The 19,130-nt window shown below is 48.4% G+C and overlaps 1 long non-coding RNA gene and 1 other non-coding gene across 2 annotated transcripts; both read left to right on the top strand.

Annotated features, from left to right (window-relative positions):
* Positions 1-1,438: 1,438 nt before the first annotated feature.
* On the top strand, positions 1,439-13,096 carry LOC140214015 (uncharacterized). The gene is made up of 3 exons (XR_011890906.1): positions 1,439-1,600; positions 7,585-7,674; positions 12,867-13,096. It is a non-coding gene; the product is annotated as an uncharacterized lncRNA (long non-coding RNA).
* LOC126518411 (U1 spliceosomal RNA) lies at positions 8,669-8,831 on the top strand. Its single transcript, XR_007596383.2, has one exon. It is a non-coding gene; the product is annotated as a U1 spliceosomal RNA (small nuclear RNA).
* Positions 13,097-19,130: the final 6,034 nt, after the last annotated feature.

The following is a 19,130-nucleotide window of genomic DNA, read 5'->3' as shown; positions in this document are numbered from 1 at the left end:
GCAGGGACCGCAGCTGGAAAACGACGCCATGCCTGCAACGATGGCATGTGGTACAAGAAAACAAGTCAATAGAAAGACAAACTGGGAAGGCGGCAAAACCATAACAGATGTTTAAAGTGACGTATCGGACAGGAGATCATCGTGCTGAAAAACCTTTAAATTGAATTAGAGCAATGCTCTGCTGGCTAAGCTGCAAGTGAGAACTTATGCGAGTAAAATGTGTCAGAAAGTAAACGTGCTGTTTTCATCTGCCCTGCCATTCCTGCCGCGGTAACTAAGTGGCTACGGCCATGAGCAACCGAGCTCGAGAGCTCGATCCCGTCCGTGGCGGCTGCATTTCGATGTGGGCAAAATGCAAAAAAAGCCTTGATCACCGCCGACCCAGCACCAGGTAAGTGCTAGACCTATTCGACGTCGACCAAAATTTTAAGATTGATTAGTTGATATTAATAAATGAATTGAATTGATTGAAATTGATAAAGACAGTAAAACAACATCCGAATAGTTCTCCGCCTCAGCTTCATTTGTAGCTCTCACCACGCAACATTATATTCAAACCAACCGACTTTTCAATGCTTCGCAAAAAACGCGTTGATATACTTGTGACACATCGAACTGGTCACTTTCGAACCCTCAAGAGGTTTCTCGCCGTATTAGACTGGCTGATACCACGCGCTTCGAGTACAATCGCCGGGTTTACTCAGAGCGCCGTGCTCCAGCTTCGCGTGCTCCGAGGCGCTCGCACCTTCAAGCTCGGAGTGTGGCCGACATACGACACAATACTGATCACGTGTCTCATCCGAATCCTCTGCGGTCAGTCGACCGTTTGCCTGGAGCAGACTCGAGAGAGCTCGGCAACCTCGAGAGGGCTCTGTATCGCTGCCATCCGAGTTGGAGCACGGCAGAGACCAGTGGAATGTGGGCAGGCTATGTCATCCCGCTCAGTGCAGCGGGATGTTCACAATACGCGTGAGTGTCCAAAAATTACGCAGGTTTCGTAAGAAGGTCCTCCAGTGGCACACTGCGGGTACCCAATGATATCCTCTACAGCGTAACGTCATTCATGCATACTGCGAGGACGCGGTTGGATTATGTTTGGTACCAACAACAGTAGATCCGTTCGCCACTTTCTTGAGGGGAACCACAGCGCGATAAATGGCATCGCTCGGCGTCTGAGCCAACCTCGTCCGCCGCCGGTATTATTTTGGGCTCGCGTGTGGCCAGTCGCGCCAAGCGACTGACAGCTTAGACTAAAAGCGACATCACTGACTTCCCGACCAGAACCTTCAAAGCTCAGCGCCCGACACAGTGCATCAAAAAGGGGGAAAAAACTAACGCTGTCGGGATGCTGTGTCATGCCGAACAAGGCGGCTGGTTTCCGCGTCGCTCCCTTATCTACGCGAACGTCTAAGTTGGGAACGAGAGTAGCGGCGCCGGTAAAAGGTCAGCGAGAGTCGCGTGATCCTGTGGTGCTTTGCATTTACATGGCAGAAGCCGATGCCCGAGTTGATCCGACTTATTCCAGGGGTGCGAAGGAAGAAAAAACGTCAATATGGTGGTTCCCGGTCTCAGCAAGGAACATAAAGCCTCCGACGAACTTGTAAGTGAAGCTTCGTCCCTTTTTCAGCGTAAACAGTTCTCGGCATGGCTTCAAGGTGAGCCCTCAACTAAAGTTGGTTCCGCTAAAAGAACAGTGCGAGAAGGCTAGCAGCTGGGAACTAGGTTAGGGGTCCGAATGCAGAAATGTTCATTTATGAAGAATATTGGCACCTTAAGGAAATTCGAAGTGAATGCGCAGCCCTCCACTATTGTGTATACCGTTTCAAAGAGCCGTTTATAAAGGTAATTGATTTCTCTGTCGTTCCCTGCGCGCTGCATTGAGACGTTAAAGCAATCAATCAGCCACTGAGTCGACGAAATTTATATAGGAGCAACCACCCGGTGCAGGCAAGCATTGCACAGTACGCATGCATACTTACGAATACAACGTGGCTGACGCTTTAATAAGTTGCCAAGCAATCATGGTGCGGGCCTGCATAGACCGCTGTGGTACTGCTACGTAACCTGGGAACACTGACGTCGCAAAGGCAGCTCGTTCGCGTCAAGTCTGCCCTTGCGGCCGATATGTCAATCGCGCATTGAGAAAACAAGTCGAATTTTGCTTCTTACATGCTCATTGGGAAAACTATGTAGATAGGTATGTATAGTGGCGTGCTAATCTCATAGGACGAACCCTTTCAGGACTACGTGTGTCATAACTAAAGCTACGCATTTATAACCGAAGCTGTAAGCGTATGCCGAAACGCGCGCGGTGTGCTTTCTGCCCCCCAGACGCTTCCGTGTGTATCAAAAGATCACGTGACCGGATCCTTGCACTTAGGGCGAGAGAGATCTATCCTCGGAGCTCAGTCAGTTTAAGCGAAAGCCTTTCTAGGCTCATGGTGAAGTTGATGTCAGCAGACCTGACCGTCAGAGTTCCGCCGAAGCGTCATCACGCCATACGAAGACAGAATATACACAGAATAAAGAATGAAAAATTATTGATATTGACAGTGAAGGATAACGTTACAATAGAGATTGGTAGAGGTTAATAATGACTAGTAATGACTACTTATGGCTACTAATGACTCCAAAATCACCAATATGTCTAACGACGGCCAGTAATGACCAAGATTGATTAGAAATTATTAGAAATGTCTAGTAATCAGTAGTAATTACTAAACTGACTACTAATGACTTGTAATGACTACCAATGACTACGAAATGACCAATATGTCTAACTACGGCTGACTAAGAATGCTTACTAGTGAGCAGTAATGACTAATAATGACTGAAATGACCTGTAATGACTATGAAACGGCCAATATGTCTAACGAAGAGTTGTAACGACTGCAATTGATTAGAAATGACTAAAAATGCTTAGTAATGACCAGTAATGACTAATAATAGCTGAAATGACTTGTAATGAATACTGATTACTACGATATGACTAACATGTCTAACGACGCCTTCTAATGACCACAATTGATCACAAATGACTAAATATGCGTAGTAGGGAGCAGTAATGACTAATAATGACTGAAATGACTTATAATGACTAGTAATGACTATGAAATGACCAATATGTCTAACGACAACTTGTAACGACTACAATTCTGCTAAAATGTTTAGTAATGAGAAATAGTGAATAATAATGACTGAAATGACTTGTAATGACTACTGATGACCACGAAATGACGCATATGTCTAACGACGAATTCTAACGACTACAATTGATTAGAAATTACTAAAAATGCTTAGTAATGACCGGTAATTATTAATAATCACTGAATGGACTTCAAATCACCACTGATCACTATGGTATGACTAATATGTCTAACGACAACTTGTAACGACTACAATTATTTAGAAACGACTAAATATGCTTAGTAATCACCAGTATTGACTAATAATGACTGAAATTACGTGTATTGACTGCTAATAACTAGAATATGACCAACATGTCTAACGACGGCTTGTAATGACCACAATTTATTACAAATGACTAAAAATGCTTAGGAGCGAGCAGTATTAAGTAATAATGACTGAAATGACTTGTAATGACTAAGAAATGACCAGTATGTCTAACGACAACCTTTAACGACCACAATTCATTAGAAATGATTAAAAATGCCTAGTAATGACCAGTAATGACTAATGATGATCTGTGATGACTAGTAACGACTACGAAATGACTATTATGTCTAACGACAACTTGCAACGACTACATTTCATTATAAATTACTAAAATAGTAATGACCAGTAATTACTAATAATGACTGAAATGACTTGTAATCACTACTAATGACCATATGACCAACATGTCTAACGACGGCTTGTAATGACCTAGAACTGGTACAGCACAACATACAAAGGAAGAAACAAGCCGAGCCGGCTAGATAAAGGAATAGAGCGCTGCCCGTTGTACAAGAAATGAAGTTCACTAGGGTTGAGGATTGGGCGAGTTGGTATTGCATTATAGAACTGGTGCAATGACCACAACTGATTACAAATGACTAAACATGCTTAGCAGTGAGCAGTAATGACTAAAGGAAAGAAGAGAAAGAGGCGAATGATAAGAGGAGGAAGAGTAGGCTTTCTCCGTTCACTTCTTAAGAGAGTTCTTAAGAGGCCCTGTAATTTTTTGCTTGCTGGACAATGCTTGCAATGATTGGCCTTGCCAAGCAACTACAGCAAGTCGACAATATCAACCATACCATCTACGCCAACGACATCGCCATCTGGTCGTACCGAGGCAGTGATGGTCAAGTGGAATCAGCCCTCCAAACGGCGATTGACACGGTTGAAGCCTATCTCCAAGGGACCGGACTGCGCTGTTCGCCGGCTAAATCGGAGCTTCTGCTATACAAGTCCATTCAGCGGGGTCGCCCTCCCAAACACCCATCTGATCACCGACCCTGTGACGCCATCACCCTACGCCTTCAAGATGGCAGTCCTATCCCACACGTCCCTAGTATCCGGGTTCTCGGTCTCACCATCTCTACCAACGGCTCCAACGCCTTGGCTCTCAACAAGATCTGTGCCCAATCTCAAAACACCCTACGACTTCTTAAACGTATATCTAACCGACGCGGAGGATTCAAAGAAGAAAGCCTTCTCCGACTCGTTCAATCCTTTGTCATATGCCACATTACCTACGTTGCTGCGTACCTCAACTGGTACCGGGCTGAACAAAACAAGCTCGACACCCTCATACGAGGGGTCTACAAGCAAGCACTTGGTCTCCCGCATTGCACCAGCACTGAACTCTTCAACCAACTGGGAGTTCACAATCACCTTTCCGAACTCATTGAAGCCCAACAGCGCTCTCAGCTTGAACGGCTCACCCTTACTGAAACGGGGCGCTTTATTCTGTCCACGCTTGGCTTCACCTACCATCAGCAACAGGGCCCCAAACAACCGATCCCGAACGACATCCGTAGCTGGATCTACACAGACCCTATCCCTAGAAATATGCACCCTGAATATAACAGGGCCCGGCGCCAAGCTCGGGCCGGAGCTATCATAAAAGCCCTTGCCCACGTACCTGGCGTCACATTTGTTGATGCAGCCCAATACTCGCATGGCACACGATTTGTGGCCGTCGCCACACGCGATGGAGTCCTACACCACGCCTGCAGCGTCACTACCTCCTCTGCGGAGACGGCTGAAGAAGTGGCCATCGCCCTGGCCACTTTAGATCCCACCTGTCACACCATAGTGTGTGACTCTCGCTCAGCCGTTGCTAACTTCAGGAAAGGCCGTATTTCTCCCCAAGCTCTTCTCATCCTCTGCCAGGCACCACCCTCTAAAGACAGCATAATCTCCCTAACATAGATCCCGGCCCATGCCAGCCCTGTCCACCCACACCTCCCCAATCTCAACGAGGTCACCCACTCCATTGCGCGAGGCCTAGTCAACCGCGCCGGAGTCACTGGAGATGAGTTGGGCACCAGGGACAGTCTGACAACTTATAACGATCTCGTTAAGGCATTTTACCTCAGTCGCCGAATCTTCCCCCCGCCTCACCCAAAGTTCAGCCGGGCGCAGGCTACCACCCTGCGTCTACTACAAACAAACACGTACCCTTCACCCGCCCCCCTCAACCTTATATTTCCGGACGTTTACACTACCCCCAACTGCCGGTGCTGTGGCATTCACCCGGCTACACTTCCGCATATGCTATGGGAGTGCCCAGCACAGTACACAAAGACTAACACCACGACTCTCTCGTCGAGGTTGCATGAGGCACTGCGGAGCTCCGCCCTCGACGACCAAACCTGGGCGACCCAGCACGCCCGCGAGGCGGCGGTGAGGCAAGCCCTCGACGTCCCTTCGTGGGAGGCTTAGGCCCGGCCATCATAAAGTGCTGGTTCTACAATATATATTCCTCCTCCTCCTCCTGCTTATTCGGTCAGTCGATATGCGTGCAGCGTCCATCGATCTTTCGCGGAATGTTTGAGGCCATTATTGTCGCTGCGCGAGAACGCGTAATCACGTGGTACTGTTCTTCAAATCTTGCGCGCTTTTGTGACAGCCCGGAGAAAAAAAAGAAGAAATAACCACAACCTCTGTCACGATGGAAAGAAATTATGTGAATGTTTCTCAATAGTACTCTACATCTCCAGTGAAGATTTTCTCGTTTAGACAATACTTCAAGAACTGGTTAACTAATTATTTGTAAATAATTACCTAAGACCATTAAGATGCAGCTCAAGTTGCGAAAGAGGACAGCGAACAATGCCTGCATCCGCAGCTTCTGACTGTCCGGGGGCCGCCAGGTTTTATTGAAACACTGCAATGACACGCCGACCCTAGCTCAGCGCTTATGCTGCTGCTGTGGAGATAGCTGCAACCGATTTCGATACACGCGGATCGCTGTCTTATCTGCTTAATCTCTCGGCAAAAATACAATTTCTTATGCGGTATGGATCAAGTAAATCATGGTGTCAGCATAGGTAATCTGTGGCTATTGAATTTTACCTTCGTAGCGTCATTTGACGAGTTTCTATGTAAACAAAATCGGCCCTGCTATTGCGCCCATTTGTCTACGTGTAACATACCGTGTAAGACTGCTATATGACGCTAAACATGGATGCATTGTAGTTGTTGGCCTAGATATAAACCTCACTTCAATGTTGTGTCCGTAACTTGTGGAGGATGGAAGACACTGCGCTATATTTTGAGGGGGCGCCACTTTAAATATTTATATTTTTTTCGTTGCATAGAACGTGCAAATCGATTGATATGCACATCATCCGTATTGCGCATGGTTGAAAAATAAAGACGTAAAACTTGGCAGTGTTGCTCTGCAAGGCGACTTTCAAATGTTACCTTTTCTTTCACCTCGATTCATTGGCTACTCCAGCAGAAGGCGTGTAATGTCTGGCCGAGTTTCTTTATCCCTGATCACAAAAACGAAGAAGATGTGCAAGACAGGACAAGGCAAGGCAGCTTCTACGTCTTGTCGAGTCTTACTGACCCTGCCCTGCTGCATTGCGAGCGCAAAACAAGAAGCAACTCGAGTTACCACGGCAACTTTCCCAGCTCGATAATCGGTTGTCCTACCACTAAAAGCCGAGGATAGGAGGTGGGGGCGGCTAGTTCACTGCCGCTTCATAGAATAACGATTCAGCACTGCTTGTTATTTAGCACTGTCAATGTGTGTATGCGTTCAATTTCCGTTCGGAAGGCAAGCAAAATAATGACTTAAACGCAGGAATTTGAATGTCAGGTGGCATAACAATATCTTTCAAGTTAAGACGGGAATATTTTACAAATCGTAAATGAGGGTGTATGTATGCACGTGGCTTCTGTGCTGAGGGTGAGGGTGCAAAACAAACTACTGAGGGCATTTGCCCACCGCTACTGGTTCCAAGGTCATCGTAGGTTCGGTTCTAGGCCACAGCCAGAACCGAACCAGCCCATGTATATGAAGTTGCAGCATCAAAAGCCTCCGACGCAATGCCAAGGAATAATTTTACAAACTTCAAATTGTCAAAAACCCAAACAGCAATCTGGACAGCTTTTCCTTTTCTTTCGCAGGCCTTCTTTGGGTCGTGTAACCATGTCAATCATTCCAGAAGGAAGCCTTCCAAGGCAGCTCTCGTATCGAGTTTCTTCAACAGAACAAAGGTAAGTATTTCAATATAAGCATTCCAGCGCTATAGTCAGAGGAAATAAAAGAACAGCATAGCTCCATTTGTCGCGAGTATAACTTCTGAAAGAAAAACATAAATAAGAGTATGCTTGAGACACTCTACAAGTCTTAAGCACTTGAATACTTTATAGGCCAAGAACTATTTCGAATGTTGTTTAACTGTCTTTATCAAGGTGGTCATAAATATAATACCTTTTAAAATTTTCGTCGATGTTGAAGTGGTCTAGCAGTCTGATTTCAGATGTTATTAAATGAAAGAGAATAAATGGCGCGCAGCTTTTTTTTTAGTATCTAATTCATTTTTAGTAGAAAGAATAGTAGACGTTTTTACGTTAACCAGCTCAGCCGTCTGTGCAATAAAGATGTAATTAGCTGTACGTCAACTTTACATTTCTTAAAATGTGTGACAGCGCAAGATGAAATTGTCAACCTTGAGTTCAGTGCTGCGATTTCTCATTCAGCAATATAAGACACGCCATTAATCAAAATTACATAAAATCTGGGAGTTCACGTGCCGAAATCAAGATACCTTGATGAGGCACGTTGTAGTGAGAATCCGGGTAAATTTTGTACCAGTTGTGCTTAAATATATAGATCCACAAAGGCTTTTTTTTGCATTTCGCCCCATCGAAATGCAGCCGCCACGGCCGGGATCGAGCTCTCGAGCTCGACTGCTCATGACCGTAGGCACTTAGTTACCGCGGCAGGAATGGCAGGGCATATGAAAACGGCACGTTTACTTTCTGACACATTTTACTCACATAAGTTCTCATTTGCAGCTTAGCCAGCAGAGCATTGCTCTAATTCAATTTAAAGGTTTTTCAGCACGATGAGCTTCTGTCCGATACTTTACCTTAAACATCTCTTACGGCTTTGCCGCCTTCCCAGATTGACTTTCCATTGACTTATTTACTTGTACCACATGCCATCGTTTCAGGCATGGCGTCGTTTTTCAACTGCCATTCCTGCATACTTACCTGGTGCTGGGTCGGCGGTGATCACGGAGGCCACGGCCCCGTGCGGAGGCCACTCCATTGCACTGCGGTTGGCTGGAGCACGCCACTTCCCCAAGTCGGGGTAGCTGGAGCATGCAATTTTTGGTAGTGGGGCTAGGCGTGCGCGCCAGCCCCCATTGTGAAAATCAAAAGGAAGATATGGTGCAGCGTTAAGCACGCGCCTGCTCCAAGAACTAGGGTAGTAAAAAAAAACAAGCAAAGCCAAAGCTGGCGGTCGTTTTCTGAAATTTGAACTCGTTCTTACCGCGATTTTCAGGAATATTTTGTCTCGTTCCCGTCGTTTTGCTGGATTCCAGCTTCGGTTCCGGACTGCGCACACTTTTCAGTTGTGTGAGGTCGGGATCAAACCACAGTCTATCACACACCTTGCAGCTGTGGCCGCCTTCACGGTCGAGAAATTCTCTCTTGAGCCATCCGTCGGCACCCTCCGTCTCAGGTGCTCGGCATCTGTTTCATTCGTTGCCGTAGAAAGTGACCAGCAACTGGAAACAAAACAAAAGTGTCAAAAAATGACTCTAGACTGCATGTCGTTTCACGAACAACCGAGGAGCCCACATCGCCACGCTCGCACGTAATGGTTGCTTAGTTGCTTCGCGGTGCCTCGTAATCCGAACGTCTTTCGGCCAGTAAAATACCAGAAAGCATTTTTTTTTATCGCCACCCTTGCCGACTTTTACTTTGAAAGAAAATGTGCGACCGAGAAATGTCGTGGGAACCTCATTCTGCACCCTAGCAGCTGTAATACCACATCGTTGTCAGGATTGGCCGAACTACGGCTACACCGCATGAATTGATTCTGTAGCATCATTATATCATTATATATATATATATATATAAATATATATATATATATATATATATATATATATATATATATATATATATATATATATATATATATATATATATATATACAGAATTCATATTACAGCGTTAGTGCACAGAAGTGACTTTAGTACTATAACAAAGCCTAAGGTTAAGGCATCATCCTGAACGGAATATACCCATGCTTCCGTGAAGTTGTGGTCGCTCTCAACAGCCAAACATTTTCTTGCTGAGCGAGCCAATCCGTCCAAAGGCGGCTATAATGACCAACGTCTGCTGTGCTAGCATAAACTACATGCCTTGAAAAATCGGAAGGCGTAAAACAGCGCATGCCGAACGCTTCACATATTTTGCTGTTCCCATGCACCAATGCGTGACATGCCTAGATTCAGGTTCACATTGACATCATGTCGCGTGGAAACCCAGGCGCATAAAGAAACGCCTCAATCAGTTCGTCGGGTACTGATTTAAAATGATTCTTGATGTCTATTCAACATCACAAACTCATCGAAGCCTCAGTCTCATATGCTGAAGCTGGCAGCGTAAAATACATTATATTCTGTCCGGGAACGCTTGCAATTGCAGTGGACATTGCAGTGTCTTGACACCGTTCACAGAAAACCAATTCAAGAAAGGGAAAAAGAGTTGTGTCTTGTCCACATAAACGTATTAGCGTCCGCAGAAAGCTGGGCAATCAGGCAGCGGTACGGCAGCAAAATCCTTGGTAGCGACGTCTTGCGACCCGTAGTCCAACGAGAGAGGGCAAAGAGCTATCACTGCGGCGTCCCGCCATGTTCCACTTATCTGCTTGCGTTGAAGCGTCGGTAGGGACCAAACCATCAATGTGCAGACTTATTACGATTGGCTATTTATTTACTTTGTCTACGATTGTCTATTACGATTGTCTACTTATTACGCGTTGTAGTTGAAGAAATCGTTAAAGGAATTACTTTACCGACACGTACACTATGAGGAAAAGTACATAAACCCAGGCGAGTACTTGCCACCGTCTGTTCATTTTTCAGAGAAAGAAGATCCGATGTTGCATAGTTGCGATAAAATTTAGAATTATATCGCCTTATTTTGCTCTTTCTAATGCCAGACCTCAGAATTTTGGCTGGATCTTATCTCTTTAATTCATGACGAGTTTACTTCATTCGCTTTTTCCACGCCCATGTACGTTGACTTCTCTTGCAACGAATTTGGTTGACACGCCTTTACTTTAATACCATATGGCCAAGACGCCAGCTAGGTGGCATTATCCCGTAGATAGTGAAGTTTATGGTGCAATATGGTTAATTTTCGAATATATTGGCGATAATTACCTGTGCGGCTAATTTTACCGGCCCTGCAAGTAATTGTCGCTGCTTGTTTCACTCAGACCAACTTTTTGATACCATTTGCGACACTGCGACATTGGAGAAGTCGCAAGGTCGTTTTTTGACCAGGATGTCCGATACATACCCATGCAGACTCCACGTTCGCCAAACTCGTATGAAGGTACAAAAGAAAAACCTTCACATAAGAAAGAAAAAAAGAAAAGGAAAGCGCGGTACAAAGACTTCTGTCCTGTAGACACGTGTATGATGTGTCGTTGTAAGGAAAATCTCGCTACTTGTAGCGTAAAAAATGTAACCGCTACGTGATTAACTGCCGAATATCGCAAGTTACTTGTGGGTTTCCGCCGCGAAACCATAAACGCAGTTCGCATTACCCATTCAGCGGGTATTATTCGGTTCGTATAACAAACTTTGTCTATTCGCCCTGTCCTAGTTACCCGGCTTTCTAGGGCAGGTTGGAGAAATACACTCTCTACATTACTGCCTGTTAGCGCAATTCAAGCATTAGTAACAAGATCGTTACACAGGACATGCACCGGCCATTGTTGTCTTAGGGACGTGAAAATGAAGTAGGGCGCCAGCAGAGACACTTCATTCAAAATTGTAGGTGTGGCCTATCCTCAGGGGCAAGATATGTATGCTCGCTAATCTTTAATGTGGTCTAAACTACGGGCCAATGCAGACGGCTCAAAGCCCTGGTGTTATTCTAGTCAAATTTGCTAGAATAACTAGCTTTTTCTTTTTATTTAGTGGATGGGGAAACGGCGCCACGGTAGCTCAATCGGTAGAGCATCGCACGCGAAATGCGAAGGCTGTGGGATCGTTGCCAACCTGCGGCAAGTTGTTTTTCTCATCCGCTTTAATTTCAGTTAATTTATCGTTCCTTTATTTCAATTATTAAGCACAAGTAATTTACCCTATGTTGTCCTTTGTGGAAGTGTGTGTTGGCTTCTTATGATATGACTAACAATAATCGGGCCCCTAGGTTGACCCCCTTTCTTCTCGTTTCTTTCTTAAATGCGACTAATTTCAGAAGTTACCAAGAACTATTTCTGCTGACTTACAGAAACGACGGAAATTTACGTTAGATTAAAAGAAACTCATTTAAGTACTTACAAATATTCAATTGGCATGCTTACTCCGTATGGCTAGAATCTGAGTGTTCTCCAGTTTGACCGAACGATTAATCATAATATACAAAAAAACATTGTGCACCAGGTATTCGTTACGTTCGAAAAGGCAATGAAATGGTCTACTTAGTCTTGCTTTTGCCCACCAGTCCGTGTTTTTATGTATCCGTCTTTTGGTAAGCAGCGCAAGAAATAAGTACTCCTCTGCGTAAATTCGCCAATAAGTATATCGAGTTGTTCTCGCGCAAACTGGTAGGCGGAAGTTCATTGAAGAAGAAAGTTTATTTAAGAATGGTCCGGCAGTTTTTGTTGTGGTGGCCTCAGGTGCCGGCTCGAAGTCCATGGACTCGGGCGGCATCTTCGGCTTGTCGGATGGCCCAGAGCAGGTCTGCCCCCTCCAAACTTTTGAGAGTCGCCTCCAAGCGGCGGCGACGCCGACGGAGAAGGTCCGCGGCGGCTCCCGCTGCCGGGGCGGCGTCGGGAAGAAGCGAGCTCGAGGCTTCCCGTACTCTGGCAACGGCCGCGATTATGGACGCGTCGCGAACGGAGGTGGTCTCAATACCGTTGTTGCCGGCACATTCCCAGAGCATGTGCCGGAGCGTTGCTCTCTGTCCGCAAACTTTACACGCATCTGTTGGATATAAACCCGGGTAGCAGTGATGTAAGACGGCGGGGCTAGGGTAGGTGTGTGTCTGGAGCAAGCGTAAAGTGACGGCCTCGTTCCTGTTTTATTTTTCGTGCGGTGGCGGGAATGTGCGTCTTTCGAGTCTGCAGTGTTGGGTGAGGTGGTTCACTTTGATGCTTGCCGCTGCATTTCTGTCACTGAAAAAAACTTTTATTTCCCGTCTATTTCAAGGGATGAAACCGAGGAAACAATGCGCCTGTGCCGTCTGCAACAAAGTTTTCGTCTGCCAGTACACCTACCACTTTCGGCTCCCCCCTGGCAGGAGAGACGGCTCCCACGTTTGTCCCGAATGCCGCCACGTATTCAATCAATTGGGCCGTTTAAACTTGCACCGAGGCGAGTACACCGGATAGAAAGGCCGCATATATCACGAATGTCATAGTTCCTCTCACAAATAAAAACTTCATCTCTACAAGCATCTCCCCACTTGACCCTGGTGGATTACGCCCACCTATCTCGAGATAAAGAAAAAAAAAAAAGGCATTTGCGAACAAAACGAACCTCGTATAACCTGTACCTGGCCTGAAACGCCGTCTGCAGCGAAGAGGACCAGGAAAGTGCCGGCACTAGATGCCTGGGAACATCAGTGAAAGTATGTATCATTTAATGTGAACTGCAGCTTTGACAGTGATTGAAAACGAAAAAGAAAGCTTTCGACCGACATCTGCTATGCCAGTATTAATTTCTATGTGCACCGCTGCATAAACTTCCGCGCTCATGACATCAGACTAGCCGATGTATGGTCCGTAATGGCGAAGCGCTAGTCTTTTTCTCGTCTGCGGTTGACCCGTGTATGTGGCAGGCACGTAACGCCAGGTTTGCCGTTTCGCAGCGCGTCTTCGGCGCTGTGCCGCTAACAAGGCTCCACCTGGACCCGTTATGCCTACGCAACGCGCAGCCTTGAACGAGCACTGCTGTATAACGTGCAAAAGAATATTTTACAATAAAAAATAAACGACTTCGGAGTTACAATGTGTCATTTTTTATTGATCTGCAGCCGCTCGAGCTGCATCGATGCCTCTGTGTCATGGCTTGGCGGGGCAGCATACGGAAAAAACATATACTGCAGAAGTCAAGGAGGGAAACGGTATAATGCGGTAATACATATCAATCATCAGTCGAACCGAAGACATCCCACTCGGGAGCGCAATGCTCTGACGCGGTGACGCGCTGCTTTATTGCGTGGAAATAGCGTCCGATGAACAGAAGTACTTAGTACTACTACATTGTACTAAGTAAAGGCATACTTAGAAGCAAGATTCCGTCGCAAGGTGTCGCCCAGATTTCGCTGGCCGCTGTAATCACCCCGCAGAGAACCGCTCCTAAGATCTGTCGTGGCTTTGGTATGAGGGCTCCCTGTTCGTCTGGACGGCCCTCTCTGGCGCCGTTCTAGCGAATACGCCAGTATACGCCCGTCAGAGCCACTTGTGGGGGCGAACCTTCGGCTGCACCACATCCGCGTTGCGAATTGGAACCGAACAGCTCTAAACGTGCAGCACGCTTGTGAGGTGGCTAGGCTCAGTGGAGCCCTGGAATAGGGGCCCACATTTGGCGCGAAGTGACTGAATCTGCCCCTGGAGGGAAATGACCCCGTTTGAAGCATGCGAAACGCCGACGATTGTGGTCTATTATGTTTAGGGTGTGGTAGCGGAAAGGCCCGCCGAGCAAGTTGATAATGTGTCAAGATTTCATGGAAGGTGAGAAGCGAATCCCTGTGCAGCCCTAAGTCGCCGACCGTGAGTCCACCTGAACCGCCGCGGTGTGTAAGACCTCGCGCACAGTCATGGGCCAACTCATTGGCGTTAACAAGCTCAGAGCGTACATTGATTCCCATATGGGCCGGGAACCATTTGATGCTATGAAAACCAGCAGCCCCCTCGCTGCCGAGGATGGCCGCCGCCTCCTTTGAGATCGAGCCGGAGGCGAAAGCTCGGGCTGCCGATCTGGAGTCTGTAAAGATATTGGAACGTAGAGGGTCCTTCAGTGCTATAGCTATAGCAACCTGCTCGGCTACTGTTGAAGAAACCTTTCGCACGGATGCTGAATTAATCAGAGTGCCATTGGAGTCAACCGAAACTACGGCATAGTGATCAGAGCACTCGTACTGGGCGGCGTCAACGAGCAGCCGCTTTTAACAGGGAACGAGCCCTGGCTACCCGGCGCCCTACATTGTATTGAGGGTGGACGTTACGTGGCATGGGATCTACCTTGAACGTATCTCGGACCATGGGTGATAGGGTCACGTTGCGCTCCGTGATTTCCTTGTGACCGCATCCAACGGATTCGAGGATGCGTCTCCCCGCTCGCGATGATGATAGTCGAATTATATGAGCCACTCGTTGGGCCTCGATCACCTCTGATAGGGTGTTGTGCATGCCTAGTTGCATGAGACGCGCGGTGCTGGTAGTGAGTGGTAAACCCAGCACGCGCTTGATGCTTTTGCGCATGAGGGCGTCGATTTTGGCCTCATCCCGTTTAGACCAGCGCAACGCGGATGCTACATAGTTAACGTGGCTCATCAGAAACGCGTGGTAGAGTCTGAGTAGATTGCTCTCGCTTAATCCCCCTCTGCGGTTCGAGACCCTGAGGATAAGCCGAAGCATATTCTCCGTCTTCGAAGTAATGCGGGCTATAGTCTGTGAGTTGCCCCCGCGAGATTCCAGCAAGAGTCCGAGGACCCTAATGGTATACACTCTGTGAATTTGTTGTCCGTACCTCGTATAGAGGGCTATGGGAACCTGATCTAAGGGTGTGGAGCACTTAACCCCCCGTCGGGTGGGCCTATACAATAGAAGCTCGGACTTGGTTGGTGACAGACTCAGGCCCGTGTCTAGTAGGAAGTGTTCTATGATGTCGAGCGCCTCTTGGAGCGCACTCTCAACTGCAGCGTCAGACCCTCCCATGCACCACACGGTAATATCATCCGCGTAGAGGGCGTGACCCGTTCCTCTTACTGTGGCCAGTCTGTCCGAGAGGCCCTTCATGGCGATGTTAAACAGTAGGGGAGAGATGACCGCCCCTTGCGGGGTGCCTCTCGCTCCCAATGTAAATTCCTTCGATTTGATTTGCCCTATTTTGACAGTGGCCTTGCGATCCCTGAGGAAGGAGCTAACGTACGCATGGAATCGTGGCCCCAGGCCCAGATCTGAGATGGCGTCTAGTACGAACCGGTGCGAGATGTTATCAAAAGCCTTGGACAAGTCTAGAGCAAGGATGCCCCGAGTGTCGACATCAATGATTTGCCTCTTTATAAGTAACATGACGTCCTGTGTGGAGAGTGCCGGCCGAAAGCCGACCATGTTGTGAGGGAATAACTCATTATTTTCTATATGCCTAGATATACGGTTGTGAATGACATGTTCGGCCACCTTACCCACGCAGGACGTGAGCGAGATGGGCCGCATGTTCTCCGGCGCAAGAGGTTTGCCTGGTTTCGGGATGAGCACCACTGAGGCTGTCTTCCAGGAGTCGGGGACTAGGCCCGTTTCCCAAATTTTATTGACCTCCCCGGTGAGCAGCGCAACTGATTGTTCGTCCACGTTCCGGAGGAGCTTATTGAAGATGCCATCCGGGCCCGGTGCAGAGCGACCGTTGAGCGTTTGCAGCACCTCCCAGATTTCGGATTCCGTGAAGGGGGCGTCGAGCTCCCCCACCGCTCCCCCCTGATAACAAGGATAATCCCCGTCACCGGAGTGGCCCAGCGGAAGATACTTTTCGGCCAACTCTTGCAAGAGGACGTGTTCAAATACGCCCGCCGCCTTTTGATTATGAACTATGCGATCGATGGCTAGTCTCCGATTGCTTTTGGTTTGCGAATCGTCGAGTAAGTGTTTGAGCAGGTTCCATTTGCCCCCAGTTCTCATCTGCCCATCAACCGAGGAGCACACTTCATTCCATTGTTGTTTGAACAGTTCGATGGAATGAATTTCAATTGTACGATTGAGCTCCGCAATTTTCTTACGAAGCCGGCGGTGGAGTCTGTGCGTTCTCCAGCGGCGCAGGATGGAGTTTTTGGCTTCTAGGAGGTGCGCAAGGCGCGCGTCCATACGATCTACCTTTAGTACGGTCTTAACCACCTTAGTCGCAGCTTGTACGTCCTTCTGTAGTCTTGTGAACAGACTATCGAGATTATCGTAGTCGGTCTGGTCCGCCTTCCGTATTTTCCGGAAGGCATCCCAATCCGTCACTTTAAGTTCCCTGGTAGGGGCTGTGCTAATCGTTAGGGTAATCTCCACAATGAAGTGATCGCTGCCCAAGTTCTCTTGCAAATTTTGCCATCCTGCTCCTGGGGCGTTCTTGACGAACGCCAGGTGCGGAGTGGTGTCTCGGACTACCGACGTGCCGGTTCGCGTCGGGTATTGAGCATCCGTAATCAATTCCAGTGAGCAGTCAGCAACTGCCTGGACAAGGAGATTGCCCTTGGTGGATTGGCGGGGGTATCCCCAGGCATTGTGGGGGGCATTGAAGTCACCCGCTATCACTATGGAGGCTCCCTTGCTCAGGGCCACCGCCTTTGTCATGATCGTGGCGAATGCCTGCCGTTGATCCGACGGCGAGCTGTATATGTTTAAAAGGAAGACACTGCTCTTAAGCCAATTGTTAGGGATAATTTCGACCATAATGATTTCCGCCCTAGTTTTGCCAATTGGTAATTTGTGTACTTGAAAGGAGCACTTCCGTGCGACCAAGGTTGCTAAACCCCGCTTTCCTTCCTCCCGTATCGATACAACCCGGTATCCCGGAAAGGTGGGCGCGTCATCGAGAGTTTCTTGTAAAAGAATTACGTGTGGTTTGACCGCCTGTGGCGAAACGAATTGCTGCAGCGGAGCTTTGCGCCGTTGGAAACTGGCACAGTTCCACTGCCACACAACCAACTTATTGGGATTGACCGCCATGGTGATTGCCTTGGATTGGCCATTCCACCGTCTTGTTGACGGGGACGGCGCTTGCGGGTAAAGGTGCCCGACGGGGCTCCCTCGAAGGCTGTCTAGCCGTAGCTAACGCGGCCTGTGCACTTTCCAGGGACGCCATCCTTTTTAAGGAGGACAGTCACGCTTTCAGCAAGCTGCTGAATTGCCCGCTGCATGCTTTCTAAGTCTTTGTTATTGGACTCGGTCTCCATAGAGTCAGCGTCCCCCTCTGGGGGCGCGGCCCTACGTTTACCCGAGCGCGCCTGTGGCTCCCCTGAGGGGGGCACCTGTTGCTTCTCGACTTGCGAGGGGTACGACTTACGGAAAGACTCAAAGTCGGCCCTCATCTGCTGCATTTCTGCTTTGAGTCGAGCGTTCTCTTGCATGAGTTGAGCGACTCTGGGATCAACTTTATGCTCCGGCAATGCTACCAGCGTTACCTTTGAAGCCGGCGTCATCTGCTTCGACTTGACACGATCGGCCCAGGTTGGCGTTTCCTGGATCCGAACCCGGGAGTTAGAGCGCCCTCGGGAACGAGAGCGCCCTCTGGAGAGGCTGCGTTGTCGACCAGAGGGCGTGACGGAGCGCTCCCTCCTGGGGGCTCCCGCCGCGCTGGAGCCACGTGGCCTGTTCTCCTTGGCCAGCTGTTGCTGCTGGTGCTTGTTGTTGGCGCGCTTACGGCGCCGTCGGCGTCTGCGTACGACGTATGGGACTTGAAAGCGCTGCTTACACGTTTTGCCCGCCGTAAGATGCGGGCCTCCGCAAAGGGCGCACTTCGGCGAACACTGGTGGTCATCGGGTGGTGAGCTTAGTCCGCAGCCCCGGCAATCCTCATTGGTGGGGTTGGGGCAGACGTCCGCGCGATGTCCCAAGCCGCCACACGCGTAGCACACCTCGGTTTGGCGTTTGTAGAGCGTGCAGCGCAGAAGGCTGACGCCGCACATGACATAGTTAGGCACTTTCATGCCGTCGAAGAGGACAACCATTATGGTGGTGTTCTTAATTCGTTTGACTTCCAGAGCCTTGACGATGGTTGACGATCATGCGCTGGAGTTGGGCCTCGCTGATGTCTGCGTCGATCCCTCGTATGACCCCTTTGCAGGTGTTGTCTGGGGCCGCTATGTATGCGGCCACTTTGTACAGTCCTTCGCTTATGCGGATTTGCTGGATTCCTGCATAAGCGGCGGCTTTCTTCTTTTCCGGGGTGGATACGACGAGAACGTTTTGAGTGAAATTAGGGCAGATTACGTCGCCCTCAGTTTCTGCGGGGGCTAGTGCAGCCGCCATGGCCAAGGCTTGAGCCAGCTTGATTTGGCTTATCTTCTTGACGTCAAGCCCGCCCCTTGGCCGGACAATAATTCGTATGTGCTCGCTAGGTAGTCTGGGGAGCCTCGACGAGGCTGCGAGACGTTGCAACACGCCTTGCGGGGCAGCCACCCTTCGAGCCCACGTGAGCTCTCTTGCTTGTTGAAACTGGTGTTTCTTGCCCAACGCTGTCGTCCAGCCTGGGCTGTTGGCTTCTTCG

Source organism: Dermacentor andersoni, chromosome 11, assembly GCF_023375885.2.
Source record: "Dermacentor andersoni chromosome 11, qqDerAnde1_hic_scaffold, whole genome shotgun sequence".
Lineage (NCBI taxonomy): Eukaryota > Metazoa > Arthropoda > Arachnida > Ixodida > Ixodidae > Dermacentor > Dermacentor andersoni.
The sequence above is the reverse complement of the archived record's forward strand: the minus strand, read 5'-3'. Positions and strand labels throughout refer to the sequence as shown.